Here is a 6016-nt window from a genome sequence, read left to right as displayed (position 1 = left end):
GAAATTTACATACACTATATAAAAAGACACATGATCTTTTTTTTCTCACTGTCTGTCATTAAATCAGATTAAACTTTTCCTGTTTTAGGTCAATTAGGATTACCAAAATTATTTGTATTTGCTAAATGCCAGAATAATGAGAGAGAGCATTTTTTAGACAATGTTTTTATTACTTTCTTGAAAGTCAGAAGTTTACATACATTTCATTAGAATTTGGTCCCATTGCTTTTAAACTGTATGACTTGGGTCAGATGTTTTGGATATCCTTCCAAAAGCTTCTCACAATAGTTGGCAGTAATTTTGACCCATTCCTCCTGACAGAACTGGTGTAACTCAGCCAAGTTTGTAGGTCGCCTTGCCGGCACATGCCTTTTCAGCTCTGCCCATACATTTTCAGTAGCCTGGGTATACCCAGACTGCCTTGCGCGCTCAAATTTAATTTCGAACCTCCAGGCGGTCTGGAAACCAAGCCAGTTTCTTAGCCCTGTTTTAGGGATCCAATCACAGAGCGGGGAGGGACGGTGAGACGATGACGCGTACTACTCGGCACTTGGAAGCTTTCCGGATCCAACATGGCTGCTGCAGACGCGAAACTCTCTTTAGCTGTAGATGGTGTTTTAAATAGTTTAGAGCGAAAGTTGAAAGGCGAAAGGTCTCTCGGCAGCTCCGCTGTCCCCCGGCTGGTAGCGAGATCACCGGTAGCGGGGCTATTAGCGCCACACCGGCGGTCTCGGCGGCTCGTTGCGCCGAGCCGGCGAGACCGTCGGTCACTGCCGGTGATCTCGCTCCGGGCCGGGGGACAGCGGAGCCGCCGAGAGACCCGCAGCAGCTTGTTTGTTGCCCATAAAATCAGTGGATGTGTGTGGCTGAATGACATGAGGGGGAATAAAGCGTGAAAATAAATCTTGCAGAAAGCGTGAACTGGAGAAGCAAAGCAGCAAGCAACACTCTCTCACAGACACACACACAACAAACATCCATTTCTGTTGCTCTGCTACGTCATCTGGTATAACTGATCTGATTGGCTAAGAGCTACCTATAGACGCTTTGATAGACATTCTAATCGCCAAATAAACGGCTCCGGAGGATCGTAAACCACACCTCCTCTACGGAAAAATGAACGGCAGGTGTCCAGACCTTATCTCCAATGAGATTTGGTCTGGTGTTAGCCAGGCTACATTTTCAGTAGGATTGACATCAGGGCTTTGTTATGGCCACTGCAAAACATTAACTTTGTTATCCTTAAGCCACTTTGTAACCAGTTTGGCAGTGTGCTTCGGGTCATTGTCCATTTGGAAGACCCTTTTGCGCCCAAGCTTTAACTTCCTGGCTGATGTCTTGAGATGTTGCCTCAGTATTTCCACATAATGTTTTTTCCTCATGATGCCCTCTATATTGTGACGTGCACCAGTCCCTCCTGCAGCCAAACAACCCCACAACATGATGCTGCCACCCCCATATTTCACAGTTGGGATGGTGTTCTCAGGCTTGCAAGCTTCCCCCTTTTTCCTCCAAACGTATTGATGATAATTGTGGCCAAACAGTTCGGTTTAGTTTTGTCAGACCACAGGACATGTCTCCAAAAATTAAGGACTTTGTGCCTGTGTGCATTTGCAAACTGTAATCTGGCTTTTTTATGTTTCTTTTGGAGTAATGGCTTCTTCCTGGCAGAGTGGCCTTTCAGCCCATGTCGGTACAGGACTCGTTTCACTGTGGACAATGACACACTCTTACCAGCTTCAGCCAGCATCACAATCACAAGGTCTTCTGCATTTGTTCTTGGGTTGAAAAGCACGTTCATCTCTGGGACACAGAGCCCGTCTCCTCCCTGAGCGGTATGATGGCTGGACATTCCCATGGTGTTTATACTTGGGTATAATTATTTGAACAGATGAATGTGGTACCTTCAGGCATCTGGAAATTGCACCCAAAGATGTACCAGACTTGTGCAAGTCCACAATTCTCTTCCTGATATCTTGGTTGATTTCTTTTGACTTTCCCATGATGTTACACAAAGAAGCAGTGTGTTTCAGGTGTGCCTTAAAATACATCCACAGGTGTGTCTCAAATTAACTCAAATGTTGTCAATAAACCATCAGCCATCATCATCTGGGCTTTCCAAAATTGTTTCAAGGCATAGTTATGTTAGTGTATGTAAACTTCTGACTTTGAAGAAAGTAATAAAAAATTGTCTAAAAAAATCCTTCTCTCATTATTCTGGCATTTAGCAAATAGAAATAATTGTCTGATTTCATGTCAGACAATGAGAAAAAAAAGCATGTGTGTCTTTTTATATAGTGTATGTAAACTTCTGGTTTCAACTGTACATGCCATAATATTCTTAGCTCTGATACACTTCAGTAATTTAAATGAATTCAATAAATAATTAATATTACAAATTTAACATGAGAACAACTTGACACACAGTGCTGAGCACATCTCAAATTCGTCACCAGGTCCCCAGCTTTCAGACAGTTTACATCACTTCTATGTGGCGTCTACTGTTGACCTGCTGACCCTTTCTCTGCATGTTGAATTCCCTTCGTAGTTGGTCAACTCCAACACTTCTGACACTATGGGAAGCAGAGGTTCATTTCTTAGTGTATTTCTCATGTATGACTTGTGTAAAATATTTCCCAATATTTACAGGAAGACAAGAAGTCATCACGCTGACTGTCAGTTTATTTTGTCTCTCTAAGCAAATGTGAATTTCTCAAGTCCCAAGTTGTTCAAATACTTTGAGCTGATATAACTCTTGGAAATTAAATTATTGTTTAATTAAAAGTTAACACCCAGCTTCAAACGGGAATGCTAAAAAACACAAACCAAGCCAGAAACTTAGTAGTAGTCATGGACTCAGACCTGAACTTCAACAGCCATATTAAAACTGTTACAAGTCAGCCTAAGACCTAAAGATTATATCAAGGATTAAAGGATTTATGTCTGCAGGATTTGGAAAAACTTGTCAATGTGTTAATCTTCAACAGATTAGACGACTGTATCAGTCTCTTTACAGGTCTCCCTAAAAACAGCTGCAGCTCATTCAGAACGCTGCTGCTCGAGTCCTCACTGGGACCAAAAAAGTAGATCATATTACACCGGTTCTGAGGTCCTTACACTGGCTTCCTGTCTGTGAAAGAATTTATTTCAAAATACTATTGTTGGTCTACGAAGCACCGAATGGTCTAGGGCCGAAATACATTTCTGATGTTCTGCTAAGTTTTTAATGTGTGAACTTTGTTGTTGATTTTAATTGTTTGTTTTATTTTTAACTGCATTTTAACTGTTTTTACTGTAAAGCGTCTTTGTGTACCCTGAAAAGCGCTCTATAAATGAAATGTATTATTATTATTATTATTATTATTATTATTATTATTAGCTAAGAACAGGGACTCTCAGATCATCAGGGACTGGTCTGCTCTGTGTTCCCAGAGTCAGAACTAAAAATGGAGAGGCAGCGTTCTGTTTTTATGCTCCACATATCTGGAACAAACTCCCAGAAAACTGCAGATCTGCTGCAACTCTCAACTCTTTTAAATCAAGATTGAAGACCTTTCTGTTTGCCACTGCCTTTACTGCACTGTAACTTTTATACTGCACTGTAATTTTTATCAACTGGCTCTCAGTTTTATTTTATTTTATATTTGAATATAGTTTTATATTTTTTACATTTCTGATCTTCTGACTCCTCTCGTTTAGCGATATGAGTAGATTAATAAATGATCAGCTTGCTTTTCAATTTAAAATTTTATTTTTGAATATACTACATTTTTTTCTAGATATCTTATCATCTTGTTTTAGTCTTACATTTTTATATTTGATTGTCATTTTGTATAAGCTCTTTTAAATGCTTTTAATGTTTTAATAATAATACATTTAATTTGTATAGCACTTTTCTAGACACCCAAAGACGCTTGGATTTTGTGTAAAGCACTTTGAATTGCCCTGTTGTTGAAAGGTGCTATACAAATAAACTCTCAGCACACTGCTGAAAAATCTGTAGTGAATCAGGGTAATGACATGATTAAGATTAATGAATGAAGCACAGCTAAGGTTGAAAACACTTGATTTGACATTGTAGTAATGATTTAATTGACATGTAGACATGACCATGATGATGAGTAATACTGAAGTGCTTCCGCTCGTAACGTCTTTGCTGCTCCAGCAAAAACATGTTCTTACAAGATCCTTTCCAAGGAAAGGAAAAACAAAGGAGATCTGCCGTTAAAAGTTACACCACCAAATGAATCATTTTCATTTGAGAAAAAAGAAAAAAAAATGTTTTATCCTTATCAGGTTTACTTATCTAGAGCTGTGGTTCTTTTACGTGTCAAAGACCCCAAAATGAATACATATTAGGTCTCTGATTTTTCTTCAGGGACTTCCATCTGAAAAAAACTTTTGTTTTAGATATGCCAAATTTGATCATTGTCTACAATTAAGGAGATAACTGTGGAGGAAATCAAAACTATGATCAGATGAGTCCCTCTTTTGACTCTTCCCAACATTTGGCTTTTCCTTAATTAAATTAAAAATACTAAACAAATCCTAATATTTCTAGGAACCCCCTGGATCTCCATCAAGGAACCTTAGGGGTCCCTGGACTCCTGGTTGAGGACCATTGAGCTAGGCTTTGTGCTTATGTACATATCTAGAATGCCAATGATGCGTCCTTAATTAATGTGGCTGTTGGTGTGATGAACAATATTCATAGAAATATTAAGGGTTTGTTATCTTAACGGAGAGAGAGGAGACTTGGATTGAACATAAAGTTGGAAACAGACAGGAGACCCCAGGGCAGAGTAACAAAGATAAGAAGATAAGACAAGCCTTCTTGTTCCACAGGAAACACTGTAACGTACAGTTTGTGTGTGTCATCAGAGTTGACAGGAAATTGGCCTGATGATGAATCTAGTGTATGTGGAACACTATTTCCAAACACTTGTGGGTGCCTTCCACAGCTGCCTTAGTAGGTAGCTGTAACCTTCGACCAGGAGCAGATGTCATCAGGTGGGGCACAACCTTCACCGAGTGTTTCGGCCCTCAACCACAACACACTCCAGTTGGTCACTGCTCACTGCCTACCTGCTCCTGGCCTCCAGCTTTCCTCCTCTCGCTTGCTCCAAATCCAACACGAGGCGTGTTCTGCCTCCTCCCCCATCCTAGAAAACATTATGCGAGTTCTGTGACATTTACTGCAGGCACGCAAGTGATTAAAAATTTCCTCTGAGGAACTTCTGAAAGGGCCGCGGGGGCTACTGTCGGTGTGTGTACACTGTGATGAGATTCTTCAGAGATTTCAAACAATTAATACTAGTAATGTTATGATACTATATAATGTACAAGGAGCACACCTACAACATGCATTCATTTTCAAGTATTTAGCTATACAGCAACCTATGCCCTTTAACCTCAAAGTGTGTGTGTGTATCTGTAACTGTAATCATATCAAAGGCAATCAGAGCAGAGCAATCAACAGAATTAACTGCAGCTGTAGAATGTTCCGACACAGTGACAGCAGCCAGAGGTGGACAGACTGGAATTTCTGGCCTCGAACTATCATTCATATATCAGCTACATATGTTTTTTGTGAAGAAAAATGAAGAAATGGCTTTGTAAGAGCGAAAAACTCTGAAAAAAACAATATGCTTTTCTACAGAAATCTTCCTGCGTTTTTAATATGGGAGCCAATGGGGCTGTTGGTGCGTGTGTCAGGATGAAAATGATAAAGTGATGTTTTTTTTATATTAGGTCAAACGTTAGTTCTGCAATAACCCCATAACTCAGGAAGAGAGGGGGAGATTGTAACCATATTTTTTACATTTAGTCTAACTGTTACTTGGTTGTTGGGTCAAGGCATACAAACACAATCCAGTTACTAACTTACAATGTAGTTAACTTACTCTTGCTATGTTTCTTGACTTCGTCTTTGCTTGTGTTGTATTTACTCTCATTTGTTTGTCCCTTTGGATAAAAGTGTCTGCTGAATGACATTGTAGTTATTCTAGTTTTTAGA

The sequence above is a fragment of the Centropristis striata genome, chromosome 11, assembly GCF_030273125.1.
Source record: "Centropristis striata isolate RG_2023a ecotype Rhode Island chromosome 11, C.striata_1.0, whole genome shotgun sequence".
Classification (NCBI taxonomy): domain Eukaryota; kingdom Metazoa; phylum Chordata; class Actinopteri; order Perciformes; family Serranidae; genus Centropristis; species Centropristis striata.
The sequence above is the reverse complement of the archived record's forward strand: the minus strand, read 5'-3'. Positions refer to the sequence as shown.